At 41.3% G+C, this 21,763-nt stretch overlaps 1 protein-coding gene across 2 annotated transcripts in view; it reads left to right on the forward strand.

Annotated features, from left to right (window-relative positions):
* Positions 1-21,763, forward strand: part of PTPRN2 (protein tyrosine phosphatase receptor type N2) — a 989,298-nt gene that overhangs the window by 455,301 nt on the left and 512,234 nt on the right. The gene's annotated exons all lie outside the window — the stretch shown is intronic.

Genomic DNA, 21,763 nt, shown 5'->3' on the forward strand with positions numbered 1-21,763 from the left:
GGCTAAGTTCTAAGATCATAGAAATGAAGGGTTGGAAGGGACCTTTAGAGGTCATCTAATCCATCCCCCAGCGCTGAGGCAGAACCAGGTAAACCTAAACGATCCCTGACAGGTATTTGTCAAACCTGTTCTTAGAAACCTCCAGTGGTGGGGATTCTACAGCTTCCCTGGGAATCCTATCCCAGAATTTAATTACCCTTATAATTAGAAAGTTTTTCCTCATATCTAACCTAAATGTCCCTTGCTGCAGATTAAGCCCATTACTTCTTGTCCTACCATCAGTGACCATAGAGAACAATTGATCACAGTCCTCCGTATAACAGACCTAACATATATAAAGACTGTTATCAGCTCCCCCCTCAGTCTTCTTTTCTCAAGATTCAACATGCCCTGTTTTTTAACCTCTCCTCACAGGTCAGGTTTTTTAAACCTTTTATCATTTTTGTTGCTCTCCTTTGGACTCTTTCCAGTTATTCTACATCTTTCTTAAAGTGTAGCACCCAGAATTGGACACACTACTCCAGCTGACGCCTTACCAGTGCTGAGTAGAGCGGGATAATTACTTCCTGTATTTTACATATGACACTTCAATTAATAAACCACAGAATGATATTACCCTCTTTTGCAACTGCATCGTATTTTTGACTCATATTCAATCTGATAATTGCTAATGGTTCTAAGATTGCTTCAGCTAGTTCCTTAAGCACCCTAGGATGACTTTTATCAGGCCCTGCCGACTTGAATACATCTAATTTATCTAAATATTCTTTAACCTGATCTTTCCCTATTTTGGCTTACATTCCTCCCCCTTGTTAATAGTAATTGTGTTGAGCATCTTGTCACCATTTAAGTGAAGACTGAAGCAAAATAGACATTAAACACCTCAGCCTTCTTGATGTTCAGTTGATAGTTCTCCTTCCCTGCTAAGTTGAGAACCTGTGTTTTTCTTGCTTCTAATGTATTTAAATAGCCTCTTCTTATTGATTTTTATGTCCCTTGCTAGTGTAACTCATTATGTGTCTTAGCCTTTCTGATTTTGTCCCTACATGCTTGTGCTATTCTTCCGTACTTCTCCTTTACAGTTTGACCATGTTTCCACTTTTTGTATGATTCTCTTTTGATTTTCAAGTCATTAGAGGGCTTCTCTTGGAGTGATAATGGTGTCCTCCTGTTCTTCCTATCTTTTCTTTGTATTAAAATAATCTGAAGGTGTGTCTTTAATATTGTCTCTGTGAGAACTGCCAGTCCTCCTGAACTCCTTTGTTCTTTAGATTTTCTTCCCACGGGACCCAGCAGTCTACCAGTCTATCTACCAGTTCTCTGAGTTTCTTAAAGTCTGTTTTTTTGAAATTCATCATGCTTAGTCTGCTGCTCTCACTTCTTTCTTTCCTTAGAATCATGAAATCTATCAGTTCATGATCACTTTCACCCCCAATTGACTTCTGTCTTCAGATTCACAACCAGTATCTTACTATTAGTCAGAGTAAAGTCTAAAATGTAAAATCCCCCATTACAGCAGGTCTTGTGCTTTGGATATTGTGTTATTTATTCTAGAAATGCCTCATCTACCTCCTTTCCCTGATTTCGTATTCTAGAATAGACCTCTATGATGATATAATACATATTTTCCCCATTTTATCTTTAGCCAGACACTCTGAACTAGTTTCATCTCTTTCTGGACCTCAGATCAAGTGCATATATTATTGGTGTATAATGCAGCACCTCCTTTCTTTTTCCATTGCCTGTCATTCCTGAACAAGCTGTACCCCTCTCTACCAATATTTAAGTCATGAGATTTATCTCACCAAATTTCTGTGGTGCCAATTAAATCATAATCCATTTTATGTGCTAATACTTCCAGCTCTTTCTGTTTGTTCCTCATACTCCTTGCATTTGTGTATAGACATCTAAGATGTTGAGCAGATTTACCCACTGAATTCCCTCTTGTTGCTCATATGATCAAGGTACTAAAGGAGCACTTTAGGGAAGACAAAGCTGTTTCAGATAAGCTCAATGGATTATTTGCATCAGTCTTCACTGCAGAGGATGTGAGCGAGATTCTGATATCATAACCATTCTGTTTAGATAAAAATTTGAGGAACTGTCCCAGATTGAGGTGTCAATAGAGGAGGTTTTGGAAGTAATTGATACATTTAACAGTAATAAGTCACCAGGACCAGATGGTATTAACCCCAGTATTTTGAAAAAACTTAAATATGAAATTACAGAACTACTAACTGCAGTATGTTTCTATCACTATCACTTAAATCAACCTTTGTACCAGGTGACCAGGAGGTAGCTAATATAACCCAATTTTTTTAAAAAAAGGCTCCGGAGGCAATCATGGCAATTACAGGCCAGTAAGCTGAACTACAGTACCAGGCAAAACTGGTTGAAACTATAGTAAAGAACAGAATTACCAGACAGATAAATGAACACGATTTGTAGGGGAACCATCAACACAGCTTTTTTGAAGGAAAATCATGCCTCACAAATCTAGTAGAATTCAGCAAGCAGATGGACAAGGGTGATCCAGTTGATATTGTGTACCTGGACTTTCAGAATGTCTTTGACAAGGTCCCATACCAAAGGCTCTTAAGGAATAATAAGCAGTCGTGGGATTAGAGGGAAGGTCCTCTCATGAGCAACAAAATGGCAGATGAAAATTAATGTCGACAAATGCAAAGTATTGCACTTTGGAAAAAATAATCTTAACTATCCATACAAAATTATGGGTCCAAATTAGCTGTTATCACTCAGGAAAGAGATTTTGGAGTCATCATGGATAGTGTTCTGAAAACATCTGCTCAGTGTGCAGCAGCAGTCAAAAAAGCTAACAGAATGTTAGGAACCATTAGGAAAGGAATAGATAATAAGACAAAAATGATCATAATGCCTAAATCCATGGTATGCCCAAACCTTGAATTCTGTGTGGTTCTGGTTGCCTCATCTCAAAGAAGGTATATTAGAATTGTAGAAGGTATTAGGGATATGGAACAGCTTCTATATGGGGAAAGATTAAAAACACTGGGACTATTCATCTTAGAAAAGAAAGGGGATATGATAGAAGTCTATAAAATCATTTATGGTATGGAGAAAGTAGATAAGAAAGTGTTATATACCCCTTCACATAACACATGAATTAATAGGCAGTTGGTTTAAAACAAACATAAGGAAGTACTTCTTATGTACTTATGTCCACAGAATGCACAGTCAGCCAGTGAACTCGTTGCCAGATGATGCTGTGAAGGCCAAAAGTATAATTGGGCTCAAAATAGAATTAGTTAAGTTCATGGAGGTTCAGTCCATCAATGGCAATTAGCCAAGAAGGTCAGGGGCACAACCCCATGCTCCGAGGATCCCTAAACCTGACTGCCAGAAGCTGGGACTAGACTCAAGATTTTCCCAGTTTTGTTCATTCCCTCTGAAGCATTTGGCATGGGCTACTGTTGGAAGAAACGATACTAGGCTAGATGGACCATTGGTCTTATCCAGTATGGCCATTCTTATATTCTTATGACCCTATTGTAATTTTTCATGCTTCCCCCGCAACATCTAGTGTCTCCTAATGTCACTGTTTCTTATGCTTATCTGTGGGCGTTTGTCACCTTACCCTCCTTACATCTAGTTTATAGCCCTCCTCACAAGACTGAGGGGTCAGTGTGTGAAGATGCTGTTCTCCTTTATGGCCAGGTAGACCCAATCATTTCCTAGGAGACCTTTTCCCGGAACAGCATCCCATGGTTGAGGAAGCTGAAGCCCTTCCATCGATACTATCTGCACAGCCATGCATTCATCTGCAGGATGTGTGTGTCCCTGTCTGGGCCCTTACCCTCAACCAGGAGGATGAATGAGAACACAACCTGTGCTTCTGATCTTTCACCCTCACTCCCAGAGTCCTGTAGTTACTGCTGATTTGCTCAGGATCATGCCTGGCAGTGTCATTAGTGTATAGGAGGATGAGCCGCATGGGGTAGTGGTCAGAGGGAAGAATGAGCCTTGGAAACTTCTCAGTAATGTCTCAGAAGTGGGCTCCAGGCAGGCAGCACAGCTCCTCGAACATCATGTCAGGTCAGCAGATGGATGCCTCTATCCCCCAGAGAAAGGGAGTCACCAATCACCACTATCCTCTACCTTCTCATCTTGGGTGCAGTGGCCATGAGTCTCCCTGTTGTGGGGACAGATAGTTCGTCCTCCTCAGCCATTGGAGTCTAGTCCTTACCTCCTGTTGCCAGTCCAACGTGCTGGTTCTTGCCTGCAATGGACGGGGGACCTGGAGGTGGGAGTGGAGCACTCTCTGCTGCTCGAGGTGACCAGCAGCCAGCCTGTAGAGAAGCCAGTTCTCCTTCATCCTCTGGTGCCAATATAGATTAGCACCGTAGTGTCCAGGAAGTGGATCTCTTGTGTGGAATATTTCCAACACACCTCTGAACAACATACTAATCCACAGAGACCTTCCTACCAACACTACAAAAAGAAGGATTCTAGGTGGACTCCTCCTGAAGGTCGAAACAACAGACTGGACTTCTACCTAGAGTGCTTCCGCTGACGTGCACGGGCTGAAATTGTGGAAAAGCAGCATCACTTGCCCCATAACCTCAGCCGTGCAGAACACAATGCCATCCACAGCCTCAGAAACAACTCTGACATCATAATCAAAAAGGCTGACAAAGGAGGTGCTGTCGTCATCATGAATAGGTCGGAATATGAACAAGAGGCTGCTAGGCAGCTCTCCAACACCACTTTCTACAAGCCATTACCCTCTGATCCCACTGAGGGTTACCAAAAGAAACGACAGCATTTGCTCAAGAAACTCCCTGAAAAAGCACAAGAACAAATCCGCACAGACACACCCCTGGAACCCTGACCTGGGGTATTCTATCTTCTACCCAAGATCCATAAACCTGGAAATCCTGGATGCCCCATCATCTCAGGCATTGACACCCTGACAGCAGGATTGTCTGGCTATGTAGACTCCCTCCTCAGGCCCTATGTTACCAGCACTCCCAGCTATCTTCGAGACACCACTGACTTCCTGAGGAAACTACAATCCATCGGTGATCTTCCTGAAAACACCATCCTGGCCACTATGGATGTAGAAGCCCTCTACACCAACATTCCACACAAAGATGGACTACAAGCCGTCAGGAACGGTATCCCTGATAATGTCACGGCAAACCTGGTGGCTGAACTTCGTGACTTTGTCCTCACCCATAACTATTTCACATTTGCGAACAATGTATACCTTCAAATCAGCGGCACTGCTATGGGTACCCGCATGGCCCCACAGTATGCCAACATTTTTATGACTGACTTAGAACAACGCTTCCTCAGCTCTCGTCCCCTAACGCCCCTACTCTACTTGCACTATATTGATGACATCTTCATCATCTGGACCCATGGAAAAGAAGCCCTTAAGGAATTCCACCATGATTTCAACAATTTCCATCCCACCATCAACCTCAGCCTGGTCCAGTCCACACAAGAGATCCACTTCCTGGACACTATGGTGCTAATAAGCGATGGTCACATAAACACCACCCTATACCGGCAACCTACTGACTGCTATTCCTACCTACATGCCTCCAGCTTTCACCCAGACCACACCACACAATCCTTCTCTACAGCCAAGCTCTACGATACAACCGCATTTGCTCCAACTCCTCAGACAGAGACAAACACCTACAACATCTCTATCAAGCATTCTTACAACTACAGTACCCACCTGCTGAAGTGAAGAAACAAATTGACAGAGCCAGAAGAGTACCCAGAAGTCACCTATTACAGGAAAGGCCCAACAAAGAAAATAACAGAACGCCACTAGCCATCACCTTCAGCCCCCAACTAAAACCTCTCCAACGCATCATCAAGGATCTACAAGCTATCCTGAAGGACGACCCATCACTCTCACAAATCTTGGGAGACAGGCCAGTCCTTGCTTACAGACAACCCCCCAACCTGAAGCAGATACTCACCAGCAACCACATACCACACAACAGAACCACTAACCCAGGAACCTATCCTTGCAACAAAGCCCGTTGCCAACTGTGTCCACATATCTATTCAGGGGACACCATCATAGGGCCTAATCACATCAGCCACACTATCAGAGGCTCGTTCACCTGCACATCTACCAATGTGATATATGCCATCATGTGCCAGCAATGCCCCTCTGCCAAGTACATTGGTCAAACTGGACAGTCTGTACGTAAAAGAATAAATGGACACAAATCAGATGTCAAGAATTACAACATTCAAAAACCAGTCAGAGAACACTTCAACCTCTTTGGTCACTCAATTACAGACCTAAAAGTGGCAATATTACAACAAAAAGACTTCAAAAACAGACTCCAACGAGAGACTGCTGAAGAGGAATTAATTTGAAAACTGGATACAATGAACTTAGGCTTGAATAGAGACTGGGACTGTATGGGTCATTACACAAAGTAAAACTATTTCCCCATGTTTATTTCCCCCCCACCCCACCTCCCCACTGTTCCTCAGACATTCTTGTTAACTGCTGGAAATGGCCCACCTTGATTATCACTACAAAAGGTTTTCTCCCCCCCCCCCGCTCCCCCGGTATTAGCTCATCTTAAGTGATCACTCTCCTTACAGTGTGTATGATAACACCCATTTTTTCATGTTCTGTGTGTATATAAATCTCCTCACTGTATTTTCCACTGAATGCATCCGATGAAGTGAGCTGTAGCTCACGAAAGCTTATGCTCAAATAAATTTGTTAGTCTCTAAGGTGCCACAAGTCCTCCTTTTCTTTTTGCGAATACAGACTAACACGGCTGCTACTCTGAAACTAAGTGTAAGCTTTCTCAGATTCATCCTCACTCCTTTCTTTTTTTAACTTCAGATTTTTTTCTTGTCTCTTTTCCTCTCTGTCCCATTCTCTGTAATGAGAGGATCATCATATATGGGTTTGGTTAAGGTTAATAACTAGAGCTGTGTGAAACAGATTTTTTGGTTGGCTGGCCAAACCAAATTTTTTTTTTTAAAGATCTTGTTTCAGGTTGAGTGGAAATGAAACTTAAAAATAAAATGTCATGAACCAAAAAAGTAAAAAAAATAAAATAAAAATTGATTTGGGTCAAATGAAACATTTAGTTTAGTTTTGGAGAGGTTTTTTTTAATCTTTTCTTTAAATAAAATGTAGATAAAATTCAAAACAAAAAGTTGGTTTTAATCAAAAAATTGAAACATTGTTTTGAAAATATTAAAATGAAGCATTATGTTTTTTTGACCAAAACAATTCTCCAAATCTGGAATTTTTCAGCAGCGAAAAAAGTTTTGTCTGAAAATTTTCATTGAGTTGTAGTTATAAGTAAGTTTATGAAGATGAATCATACTCATTTCATTGATACAGCCTTTCACATCCATTTTACAGATGGGTACACTGAAGCTCAGAGAAGTTTAAATGAGTTTCCCAAAGTTATACAAGTCACTGGTAGAGCTGGGGATAGAACCAAACAGTCTTGGTTCCCAATCCTACTCCTCTGGTCTAGCCGACTGAACACACTTTACTAATAGAATAATAGAAGTTAAAGTTGGAAAAGGCTTATGATGAAGGATGACCAAACTTACCTCTCAGTTTTCTAGGAATCATCTATTTTGAGAGGCCTGCCATATTTAAAAAATGAATGTTCGTGTCCCAGTTTTTCAGTCAATGGATGAATTAGTTTTGTGACTATGGAGCAGCTGGCCCAGCTGAGCAGCTGATTCCATCTCTTGTACATTTCATCACCTAGCCAGCTTGTGCTGCAAATCCAGGGTTGTTTGCTTCAACATTGACTGCCAGTGGTGGGGTTTATAAACCCAAGGATTCATGCAGGCTTTGGGGAGCAGGAAGTGCTTCATCAGGAGTGGATGATGGCTCCAGTAAACAATATGCCTTCAGATGCGAGAGGGCTGGTTCAGAGAAAGTATTTCTAACTCACAGTTTGGAGGAAGAGGCACAGGAATGAAACAGCCAATTGGGTTGTCCAGAACTATTTTTCCACTGCTAGAGGAGAAGCTTTCAGACTTCTAAGTGGGCAGTCACTATGGGCTCGGAAGAAGCAAGCTGTCCTGGATTTTTATGGCTGGTTTAAGTTTAGGCTGCAGAAAGCCAGTTAGTGTGTTTCATCGGGACTTGGACTTATTTAACACAGGCTTGGATGTACTCAAAATTTAGCTTTTTAAAAGGACAGTAGATATGCTGCCTTTCCACTGGAACTTCCATACTCCCCTCACAAAGGAACCACAACCATGTGCAGCCCATGGGTCACTTCAGGTGGGTGGAGTCTAATCCTTTTCATACTGTAAACCATTCTTTCCAGCCTCACTGCCTCTGGTTCTTAAGCATTACTTTCTGGCCACTAAACGATGCTATATTGACTACCACTCTGATTTGGTACATTTTACACCTATCATCATTTTATTTCAACAAAAGTAAATGACTACACCAGGTACAATGCAGTGGAGAATCAGGCCCAAAGTCAGTGAACAATGTCTCTGATTAAGTCTTTATTGGCTAAAAATACAAGTCCCCTGCTTATCGGTGTACCAGCAGGGCTGCTAAAATGTATAAAAATACAAATGAAAATACAAATGTAACATCAGTTCTTCCTTTCATAATGACTTAAGTTAATTACCACTCTGGAGGAAAATAAAACAAAACCTATGTACAGTAAAGCAGAGTTTCAAATGTATTTGCATCTTCTCAGTGTCCAAACTCTATAGTTCAGCATTTTGAAAGTAAATTACAGCACTTGCGTATTTTGTGCTTCTACCAACCATAATTAGATACCTTGAATAATCGTCTGAGAGATTTCATTTCGTGAAGAATAAAAGTTATTAAAACTGAGCTGAGCATTCATTAAATAATTGCAATTGTAAGGTTTAGTAAAAATCTTTACTTGGGACCAATTGAATTGAAAAATCTCTCAAATCTTAATTTTTAAATATATTTTTCACATTGGAAACAAACATCAGTAAAATAAGTTTGAATCAGAGCTTTACTGCATGTAGGTTGCCTTTGAAGAAAAGTGTCTGTTTGGACAGATCGACTGTTTTACGTGATTTCACTCCTCAAATGTGGCTATTGACAATACTGTGTCAGCCATAATCAGTGAGATTGGTGCAGCAATGTCACTTCAGAGGTTGCACGTCCATAATGATAGAGGCTATGGGGATAGCACAAGATGTCCAAATAATTATCTGATTTACCTGCAGCTGCAGGAACCTACAGACATTCCATTAAATGGGGGCCATGTAGGTTGGTTGCACAAGTGACTCTATGCCACAGAAGTCAAACCCAAATCGAAGTTTTGTTTCTGAATTCCCACCCCCACTCCTCAACTTTTAGAGACAATTGGATATGAAATATGGTTCAGTCTGTACATGATTCTCATTCATGAATAGACAATTAGAACACATTTCTCAACAACCACAGAATGGCTGAAATAAAGGAAAAATCTCTTTATCAGCCATAGGTCAATAGTAAATTTTAACACAGAATGGGGAAAGGATTAAGATACTTATTCTATTAACATTTATTATTTGTATACAAAAGTCCCCAGAGGCCCTGATCAGCATGTGATATATTTTAAGTTCTTTTGAACATAGGCCTTTTGGTCTGTATTTGTATAGTGCTTAGCATAATGGGGTCCTGGTCCATGACTGGGGCTGCTAGATGCTATCACAATACAAATAAATAATAACATCAATTGTTCTGGCTAGTAAAAGACTCTTCCTCCTCCACAGTGTTTACAATCTAATAAAAAACAGTGGAGGAGGATGATTTTGGAAATGTATTGGGCATCTTGAGGTCCCATCCTTTAAATGTTTCCCCTGTTGTCAGAATTATTATGCAGCTTGGAGTGTATGGCTACCTGTAAGCAAAGCTCTCTAGTTAGAACGTGCCTCTGAAACAATCTTGCTGAAGGTCAAAATACAGTGACAACCAATATGATTGTTTCCCCTCTGTCCTAAGCTTCTGTGTCATTTATGTCAAGATATTGGCTTTGGCCCTGATTCAGGAAAGCCCTTCATCATATTCTTAGTGTTGAGTCTTCCTATTCAGCAAAACACTTAAGCATATGCTTAAATCACATTAAATCAGTGTGACAAGACCATATGTGTTGATGCTTTGCTGAAAAGGAACTTTATAGTTACCTGGACTGGGGATTTAGAGGAAAGTAGTTGGCTTTCATGAGTGTAGAATCTTGTAGTATGGCATAAGCCAACCACTGATTTTCTTGGCTGGTTAACACCAGTAGGCAGATCTGCTGGTTCTGTCAGTTACTTCAGTACCGAACTGCAAAGATAGGTGTTTGCTGGTTCCATCTATAAGTGCTGGTCTGGACTAATTGTGGATACAGCCTCATCCATCTAAAGACCATCCAGCCACTGTAGATGCACTGAATATGTCAGAGTTAACTATGGAACCCCTCAGACACCAGGGTGTTCTGATACTTGTATAACACCGGAAGATATATTCCTCCCTTATCCACAGTCTCCACTTCTGAAGAATGTCCTTACTCCCTCCAGAGGAGGCGTCTATATCACTGGCCCAGGAACTGTCTCACCTCCAACCATCTGGCACAACTTCCCCAGTAGCGATGGCAACACTGCTATCAATGAAGCAGTTCTGACTCAGAGGAATCAGAGGATATGGCCACACTGGTATCTCAGTGGAATCAGTTAAGCCCTGATGGACAGTTGAGATGCTATGCTTGCCATTCTGCCAGGTACAACCCCCACCCACACCAGGGACCACTGGTACTGATTTCCTTGGGGTCCCTCGCAACTGATTGACCCCATGTTCTCATCTTATTGGAGTCCATGGGATCCTTATGGCAGGCATCTGGGCCCTCTGAAAAGTCGTACTGTTCCTCTTCCTTTCACCAGCCAATTCGTCGGTGTACGAGGAGGAAGAGTTGGAACTGGATCCACAGGTACTGACAACTCCTCCTTCATCATCCCTGGATGAAGTGGTCACTCTTCCTTTGCCTTCTCTGCCCTGGATGACTGGAAAAAGGTAAATACAGTGCCAATCTATAAAAAGGGGAATAAGGACCACCCCAGGGAAGTTCAGCTTAATTTCAGTACTCGGAAAGATAGTGGAGCAAATAATAAAGGAATCAATTTGCAAACACCTAGAAGATAATAAATTGCTAAGTAACAATCAGCATGGATTTGTCAAGAACAAATCATGTCAAACCAACCTAATAGCTTTCTTTGACAGGATAACAAGCCTTGTGGATAGGGGGAAGTGGTAGATGTAGTATATTTTGACTTTAGTAAGACTTTTAAAACTGTCTCGCATGACCTTGTCATAAACAAACTTAGAGTGCTACAAGATAGCAAACAACCCAGTGGTGTCACAGCTCACTCTACAGAAGCACAGGCTGCCTCCACAGCCTACCTACCAGATGTTCCAAAGCAGGACATCTGCAGAGCAGCCACCTGGAGTTCAATCCACATGTTTGTGACACATTATGCCTAGTTCTTGCCTTAACTGCAGATGCAATGGGGGGATTGGCAGTATTGGAAGTATCTTTGCTACCAGCTTCCTTGCACCCACTTCCATTCTGAACACTGCTTGCCAATCATCTACGTGTGGAATACATATAGGGACTTTCACTTGAAGAAGAAATGAAGGTTACTTACCGTCACTGGCGGGTCTTTGAAATGCATGGAATATCTGTATTCCACTATCTGCCCTCCATCCCATCTGCTTCAGATCCTGTTGGATTTGAAGTACGAACTGAAAAGGTCAGCCTGCACTGCCTCTTATACCCTGGGCTGGGAATGTGAGGAGAGGTACTGCACGGGTGGGCCAATGGGTGCTGCTTTGAAGAAATTCTGGACTCAGACACATTGCGCGCATGCGTACACATGTGGGACCACACATAGGGACCACACATCTCAAAGAACCTCCAGTTACAATGAAAAACCTCCATTTGTGTTGAGCTCCAGCATGGAATGGATTCTCATGCAGGCAGTTTGACTAATTTTCTTGAGGGAGATTAATAAATAGCTTGGGGGAATGGACTTTTATAGGATTTGTGTCTGTACAGGGTTGCTTACTTATTGGATTGTTTACCTGAATTTCTTTTACTGAAGTACCAGCTCAGAGGCTGTGGAAAAAGCTAATGTACTCAATGCTTTTTTTTGCCTCTGTCTTCACGAACAAGGTCAGCTCCCAGACTACTGCACTGGGCAGCAAAGCATGGGGAGGAGGTGACCAGCCCTCTGTGGAGAAAGAAGTGGTTTGGGACTATTTTGAAAAGCTGGACAAGCACAAGTCCATGAGGCCGGATGCGCTGCATCCGAGAGTGCTAAAGGAGTTGGTGGATGAGATTGCAGAGCCATTGGCCATTATCTTTGAAAACTCATGGCGATTGGGGGAAGTCCCGGACGACTGGAAAAAGGCTAATGTAGTGCCCATCTTTAAAAAAGGGAAGAAGGAGGATCCTGGGAACTACAGGCCAGTCAGCCTCACCTCAGTTCCTGGAAAAATCATGGAGCAGGTCCTCAAGGAATCAATTCTGAAGCACTTAGAGGAAAGGAAAGTGATCAGAAACAGTCAGCATGGATTCACCAAGGGCAAGTCATGCCTGACTAATCTAATTGCCTTCAATGATGAGATAAGTGGCTCTGTGGATGAGGGGAAAGCAGTGGACGTGTTGTTCCTTGGCTTTAGCAAAGCTTTTGATAAAGTCTCCCACAGTATTCTTGCCAGCAAGTTAAAGAAGTATGGGCTGGATGAATGGACTATAAGGTGGATAGAAAGTTGGCTAGATTGTCGGGCTCAACGGGTAGTGATCAATGGCTCCAAGTCTAGTTGGCAGCCAGTATCAAGTGGAGTGCCCCAAGGGTCGGTCCTGGGGCCGGTTTTGTTCAATATCTTCATAAATGATCTAGAGGATGGTGTGGATTGCACTCTCAGCAAGTTTGCAGATGACACTAAACTGGGAGGAGAAGTAGATATGCTGGAAGGTAGGGGTAGGATACAGAGGGACCTAGACAAATTAGAGGATTGGGCCAAAAGAAATCTGATGAGGTTCAACAAGGACAAGTGCAGAGTCCTGCACTTAGGACGGAAGAATCCAATGCACCGCTACAGACTAGGGACCAAATGGCTCGGCAGCAGTTCTGCAGAAAAGGACCTAGGGGTTACAGTGGATGAGAAGCTGGATATGAGTCAACAGTGTGCCGTTGTTGCCAAGAAGGCCAATGGCATTTTGGGACGTATAAGTAGGGGCACTGCCAGCAGATCGAGGGACGTGATCGTTCCCCTATATTCGACGTTGGTGAGGCCTCATCTGGAGTACTGTGTCCAGTTTTGGTCCCCACACATCAAGAAGGATGTGGAAAAATTGGAAAGAATCCAGCGGAGGGCAACAAAAATGATTAGGGGACTGGAACACATGACTTATGAGGAGAGGCTGAGGGAACTGGGATTGTTTCGTCTGCGGAAGAGAAGAATGAGGGGGGATTTGATAGCTACTTTCAACTACCTGAAAGGAGGTTCCAAAGACGATGGATTTAGACTGTTCTCAGTGGTAGCAGGTGACTGAACAAGGAATAATGGTCTCAAGTTGCAGTGGGGGAGGTTTAGGTTGGATATTAGGAAAAACTTTTTCACTAGGAGGGTGGTGAAACACTGGAATGCGTTGCCTAGGGAGGTGGTGGAATCTCCTTCCTTAGAAGTTTTTAAGGTCAGGCTCGACAAAGCCCTGGCTGAGATGATTTAGTTGGGGATTGGTCCTGCTTTGAGCAGGGGGTTGGACTAGATGACCTCCTGAGGTCCCTTCCAACCCTGATATTCGATTCTATGATATAAATACAGCATTGGAGACATTGACCCATGCAATATACATTTTGGGTCAGGTTCACTAATACAACCTGAGTCCTTTGCACCATTCCATTCAAAGCGTTTGTAAAACCAGGCTTAACTGACCATTTCAAATGGGATTGCAGCTGGTTTGATTAAAAAGGGATGTGCAAAACCAGCCAGAGTGTACCAGGGAATCTGGACCTATATTGTTTAGGGATGACCAAACTCAACACACCTCTGGCTCTGTTTTGCTCTATCAATCATGTGTCATGCAGACATTCCATATCATGAAAATGCCACCATTAGCTATTTGCGCTCTCTCTCTCTCGCTGTATGTGTAATATAAGTGTGTGTGTTTAGATATGGATGTATTTCATATGTTATGTGTTTGTGGAAGTGACTGAGTCTTAATTTTCAGCTCATTTATGATGCCATGAAGAAAAGGAGATTTCCATGCAGTATTGAAGATGGATCTAAGCTTGAAATTTCTAAACACAGCAGACTCAGAAATGTATAAACATTGCAAGCAATTAGTTCAACTCTGCCAAACGTTCCCTAAAACAATTACCTTCACTGCTATAAAATTTAGTTTGTACTGTTCTCTGGAGTGTTACTAATTGTTTTTCTTAACCCCAAAAGATTAAAGATCTTTTAAATGAACACACAGGGCTGTATGTTTCTAATTTCAAATGTGAGTTGTATTAAGAACAGCTTTGTATTATGAAACAGGGTTGAGAAGAGAATATTTAATGTGGTAATTATCCACTGCTCCCCCTAACATCCCCGAGTCTCAAGAAAAATGTTTCATCGTTCTTTAAAAATGTGGTCCAGCCTCAAATTCATTTTTGTCTGGGATCAGCTCCATGTCTTGTCACTAAGAATAAACATAACCATGTTGGCACTTGTTTCTCAAATCCTTTTCCACTAGGGGGTATGATAGACTGTAACTGTATTTCACAGCAAACCTGTATGATCCTGTGGTACTAAGGAGTATACACATGAGGGAGAAGAACAGGCATGCAAAGCTCGATGCATAATTTATACATATTTAAGCCGTGTCATTCATAAATATAATTGTAACTTAAGGCTTGAAAGTGATATGGACATTGCCATATTGATCATACTGCAGCTCTGTGTTTTCAGGCAGTTCATTTGTTGACAGGCAAAATGCAACAAAAATGTTGCTGGTCTGTAAAACAATTAATGGAAGGAAATACTTATAATCATATATTAACACAAGACATTATTTACTTCCTCTGCATGTTGAAAGATGCACCTTCTAACCTTCAGATGGATAATATAAACCTGGTGGGGAGGGGTATATGTGAGTAGCATTAAATCAGCAATCAACCTTCAAGTCATTTCGGTGCAAACACTGTAATTACTTCATCTATAGTAAACAGAATATAAAACAACAACACATAATGGTGACAATTTGCAATAGGCTTTGAATGTCTTTGTTAAAAAAAAACTAATATGGCTGAAGGAAACATTACTGAAATTAAAAAAAAAACAGCAGAAGTTTTGACAGCCAACAGAGGGGGTAATTAGTCTGTACATTTCAAGTAATATATTTAGCAGATCATTGAAACAGACATTACATTTTGCATAGGGAGCATTCCGTGCTTATTAACCTAGAAGCCAGATTTGCCTACCTTTGCTGAAAAACATGTTAGCAAAAGTATTATCAGAAGTGTTGTGTGTGATTACAGTAATTTATACGGAATGCATTTTAAGAGCCAAATTTTGCTCTCATATTTAAGTCAAGGGAGTTTACTCCAGATTTGCATTGATGTAAATGAGAGCAGAATCCAGTTCAAAAAGGTATTAAAAAAATCTTAGGTGCAGTGTTATATTTTTAGATGAAATGTGCTGCCTCCTGACATTTTTAATGTCTCTTTTAGCTGAAGAAATACCATGTTGCTTGTTCTTATCTTTCAAGCTGGACATTGTGCTTTATATTTATGATCTGTTTTATCTGCACAGCTCAATGTGAATGCTTGTGTGATGTAATTTGCCACAAAAGGAGGGATGCCTTTACTAACTGACAGAATCATCAGTGATTTGTGGGAACAGTTTGTTTGCAATCCATCAGGTCATAAACAATAGTGCTCACTTCAGTGAGCTTCACTATTTAAAGTGATGTAAAGACAATTGCCATTAATATTAGCTAGGCTTCAGAGTACTTGGCAGCATCAAGAACAAGCAATTAATCCATCTTGATCCCTGCTAACTAATTTCAAGTTCTTTTTCACTGAGTTGTAGGTGCATTTTGTGCACCTTACACCATTTTCAAAGACTGCACCTCCCATTAAAGCTCTCTTAAAAATATTTGTCAGTCAAATATTATTATATTTTGTTGTAATACACTCCTCCTACATATAATGAACAATGCAGGATTCCCAAGAGGACAAGCATTCTTATTGAAATGTTTGTTTATTGAGTGCTTTTTGCCAGAAAACCCCCGTGAGAAAAGTCTTTATTATATGAGCTCCTGATGCTGTAAGGCCATTCCCAATACAGCTAGCAATAAATGCAATTTTGTCCAATGAGCTCAGTTTTTTTTTTAACCAGAATTAATGCCAATGTGCAACAATTTCTGAGAGGGACTGAAATTTATAATATAAATTTCTGAGGGGGACTGAAAAGAATCTCTGTGTTATCCATGTATACAGTAAATATGCCTAAAAAAGTTCTGTGTTGTTATCCTCCAGTAAATCTTTTTACAGTACATTTAAGAATTAAATACTGTAGAATAACAACATAGTATCCCACATCATGATGGATTAATGAGGATCTTGAAAAGCTTTGATTTCCTCTTCCCATTGTGAGAAGAGGAGTTCACCAATATCTTCTCAGTCCCCTGAGATTTTTCCCACCCCAACTGTTTTTCTTCTTTATTCCCTGCACTTTCTCAGAAGCCCTCTGGGACAATGACAGTGCTTTTGGAAGAGGAAAGATTATTGTCTCTTTCCTACCCTGGATTGTGTCATGTTCTTGAGTTAGACAGATGGAGTCACTAGAGAGTAACATGCATGCTCCTTCCCACCCAAGATAATGAGCATCCTGCCTCTATGAAATTCCCAAAACATTCTGGATTAGGACCTTGGGCTGCAAGCTTTTTTTCTGTTCATGGCAGTTCATTACACTGTTACTGGATTACCTACCAGGCTGGTTCCATATGTGTAGGTTTTAGGAGTCCATTTTAGGCTTTGAATAGTTCAGGATGATGGAAAGAGATCTTAATCAGAAGTACACCAATGCTGCCAAACTCCCTGACCACACTTTTACCTCACTAGTGCCAACTGTGCCACTAACTCACTCTGTGACCCTGGTAAGTTACTGAGGCTCTTTTTGACTCATCTGTGGGGTTAATATCTCCTCTGAGTGTGATCCTGATTTCCAGATCCTTGGCTACAATTGTGGAATGGCTAGTGCAGCTTGGGGAGGGGATGCAAAACTGGCTTTTATGCTTCCCTGATCCTGGACTGCCTCTGTCGTAGGTTGGTCCCACATTGGTTTATAATTATGATCGGTTTCCTCTGCAAAGCTCACTGAATGCTAGTGTTATGTAATCTGCCACAAAGGAGGGATGTCTTTAGTAACTGGCAGAATCATCAGCTCCAGCCATGTGCCTTAGAGCAGCAGAGGGTGGGAGACAGCTTAGGAGCATACCCATTACTACTAAGGGTGCCCCTACAGTGGGTGATTCTCCTGTGGCTAACTACCTCAGCTTCATGGCCAGAATCTGCCAGTGGACTGAATGTTTGCAAAGCACTTTAAGAACCTCAGATGAAATGCAAGTGCATACATGTCTTAAGTATAATAATATAGAAAATACTATTTAAATGCTGCTGACAAAACATATAGGCACTCATCATTGATTAAAATAAACTCCTTTGATATTGGTGACTAGGAATCTGGATTGTCATTTTAGCAATAGACCTGTTTTTTCTGAAAAGTACTTGAAGAAAAATTGATTGATTACTGTCAATCTTCATTAGCTCAAACTAGAATGTGCACACTGGATGAGATGTGAGTAAAGGAGATGGCAGCTAGTGTTCATTGTGCTCACAGCTAGTCCAGGGTCAGAATTATTAGAGCAGAGGGGTAATTCTAATAACTATCTTATTTAATCATTATGTAATAGTCTGCTCACTGCCAGGAACTGAAACTTCCTAGCTTAGGTTCTGGCTTCTAGCTTCTGGTTTTCTACATTAGCTTTGAAAACTATTTATAATATTGTATGTATTATGACAAAGTTCCTCCTCTACCTTGGTGGGTCTTGCGCTTATTGGCGGATTTGCTCTCCTTGGAACTTCACGGCAGCCCTCAGTTTGGCCGTTTTCGTGAACCCACAGTCCCGGTCAAGTCCTCCTGTGTCTGACCAGGAGTTGGGAGGTTTGGGGGGAACCTGGGCCCGCCCCCTGCTCCGGGTTCCAGCCCAGGGCCCTGTGGAATGCAGCTGTCTAGAGTGTCTCCTGGAACAGCTGTGCGACAGCTACAACTCCCTGGGCTACTTCCCCCTGGCCTCCTCCCAACACCTTCTTTATCCTCACCATAGGACCTTCCTCCTGTAGTCTGATAATGCTTGTACTTCTCAGTCCTCCAACAGTACACATTCTCACTCTCAGCTCCTAACACCTCTTGCTCCCAGCTCCTCACACGCGCACCACAAACTGAAGTGAGCTCCTCTTTAAACCCAGGTGCCCTGATTAGCCTGCCCTTAATTGATTCTAGCAACTTCTTGATTGGCTGCAGGTGTTCTAATCAGCATGTCTGTCTTAATTATTTCCAGAAGGTTCCTGATTGTTCTGGAACCTTCCCTGTTACCTTACCCAGGGAACAGGGACCTACTTAACCTGGGGCTAATATATCTGCCTTCTATCACTTTCCTGTAGCCATCTGGCCCGACTCTGTCACAGTATATTTCCAAAAGTGAAATAGAACAACTAGCTTTTTGACTGGGTTTTTATAGGCTTTCTTGGTTTCTTTAGCGAGAGGGCTCAGATAATGCAATGATAGACATTATACAAATGCAATAGCTAGTTACATATATAGCTAGTTAGTGAGGCATGATCTAATGGTTTGAGCATAGGATTGGAAGCAATGTGTTCCTGAGTTCTAATCTTGACTCTTAATTCAGTTTCCTTTGTGACCTGTAGGCAGTCTTAAACCGTACTGCCACAGTTTTTTCCTCTGTAAAACGGGGATATTTAAATGCATTACCTCATAGGGGTGTAGAAAATTACTTAGTTAGCTGCTCTCATAATGAAAAATACTATTATATAAATGCTAAGTACTATTACTTTAGCAAAAGTGCACTTTAATGCTACATTTCCAGTCCTGTAATAGAGAACATTTCCCAGTGTATTTTCTGTTACATAGCAACTTTTCAGCTTTCACATGCATCTCACATAAAAAGTCAAAGCACATTTTATATGATTCCAGTAATGTACTTTACCATTAATGCATTGTTATTCATAATTTACAGTACAAATATAACTGTTCCCAAAGATTATGTGATTTATGATAACCAATGTGACCATACCGGGGTACACTCCTGACCAAAGGGCAGGTGTGCCATCCCTGCCTGTAACCTGGGATGTCATTTGCAGTGCCTTGCTGCTGTAGCCTCCAATGTGGAATGCTCACAAACAGTCTCCAGCATGTAAGTCACTCCCAGTTCTCTCTCTCTCCCTCTCTCTGTGTGTGTGCTACAGCCAACCAGCCACACCTTCACTCTTACTAGCCTTATAGATTACCACATGGTGACCCTGATACAGTCTCAGATTCCCCTCCTCTTCCCACCACCATATGTCCTGTACTAACCAGCCCTCTCCTAGACAGTGCAAACATATTAAGTCCATTATTCTTTTAAGGGAATAGTATGCACACAACTTGTTACCCCAAATGGAGTTGCCCAGACACTTCAACTTCAACATACTGGATTAGATAAAACAATAAAACAAATTTATTAACAACAAAAAGAGAGATTTTAAGTGAGTACAAGTAATGAGGCATGAAAGTTAGAAATGGTTACAAGAAAAATGAATATAAAATGCTTACTGGTGCCTAACTTAACAAACTACATTAGATTCTAAGCAAAGTTCTCACCACATGCTTTCAGCAGTCTTACTGAACAAACTCTTTAGGTCAGGACCCATCCACCAGAGGCAGTGGCTGCTTCCTTTGTCTCTTTTAGGTGCAATAAATGTGATGGGCAGGGTGAGACAGGGGTGGGTGGGGGGTGTTTGTCCCTTTTTTTTATAGTTGTCCTTGTGTTCCCTCCCCCCGCCCCCCATCCCCTGCAACCTGTGAGAAGGATTTCCAGCTGGGAGCAAGGTGACGGGCAGTCTGTGTGGAAGGAAATTCCATGCTGTTTCTTTGCTAAGATGTAGATTTTCCCCCTTACCCCCTTTCCTGGCAAAGAATGGTCACTTAGCAGGTAATGATCCATCAGCCTTGCTTACACCTGGCTGAAGCTTCAGTTTTGTCTCCTTTGTCTCTGAGGAACTGGTTTGGCCACTCCCCAGATTTATCTAGAAAACATACTTTTAGTCTTGATTTCAGTGTATGTTTATAACTTCACATATAATGCTGCTACATGCATTTTCCTATGATATTACTGATCAGCAAATTATGAGTTTTTAAATGTTATCTCACAAGGAAGACTTTGTACAAACATTATTATAATAGTGGGTTGGGTGTGAACACAGGGGTATATTCTGCCACAACAAGTAGATCAAATATCATTTACTGTATGGATTAACTTTTATCATGGTGCTAAATGTCATAGCTATTCAGCCTTGTACTGAGCTCTACGGCAACAGTACACTGTTACTTCTAAAGCATTCTATTACCTGGTGAGTTTTTAAAAGGGAACTGTCAGTGTATTTGAAAATGTATGAAAAATATATACACTCTTTATAATAATCCAAGAAGCCTGTAACTGAAATCTGTTTTAATTCTAATTTCATCCCCTTCACCATACATGCACATACATTTGGTATTATTGGGGTGCTTCTGAGTATGGAACTATTGATGTTGATTTACTTTTCTTTAAAACAAAATACACTGAGGCATTTGTTTTGCCAAACACTATAGACATGATTTTACCATTCGTTATCATGCTGATTAGTACTGTACTCTGCAAGCTGCTCATGGATTCATAGACTTTTAAGGCCAAAAAGGGCCATGGTGGTCAGTTAGTCTGACTGCCTGCGTAACACAGGCCATAGAGTTTCACCAAATGGTTACTGAAGCAGGCTTATAACTGTAGTTGAGCTAGAGCAGATGTTTTTAGAGCTATCCAATCTTGACTTAAAGATGTCAAGTGATGGAGAATCCAGCACATCCCTAGAAAAGTGGTTCCAGTGGTTAAGTACTGACATTCTTTAAAAAAAGTGCACCATCTTTCTAGTCTGAATTTGTCTAGCTTCAGCTTTCAGCAGTTGGACGTCACGACACCTTTGGTAGATTAAAGAGCCCTCTACTGTCAGAAAGCTTTTCCTTATGAAGGTAATAGTAGACCCAGATCAAATAATCTCTTCACCTTCTCTTTGTTGAGCTTCTTTTGTCTCTCACTATAAGGCAGGTTTTCTAGACATCCATTGGTTTTAATGGGGCTACTTGTGACGTAAGCTACTTTTAGCTAAGGCTGGCAGAATCAGAAATGACATGTGATTTAATCCTGGAGATTCTGAGTGTCATTGATGCTCTGTGTGGTATTTTAGCAAATCACTTGTTTTCTGTGCCCTAATTTGCCCATCTTTGTAACAGGTACAGTACCTTTATGGTGGGTGTCATGAGGCTCAATTAATATCTGTAATGTTCTTTCAGACATACATTAAAACAAAACACATATAAAGGTTTATATGGATGTTGCAAATGTGTTTAATGAACTAAAAGGGAAAGAAATAAATG

Source organism: Chelonia mydas, chromosome 2 (assembly GCF_015237465.2).
Source record: "Chelonia mydas isolate rCheMyd1 chromosome 2, rCheMyd1.pri.v2, whole genome shotgun sequence".
NCBI classification, from domain to species: Eukaryota; Metazoa; Chordata; order Testudines; family Cheloniidae; genus Chelonia; species Chelonia mydas.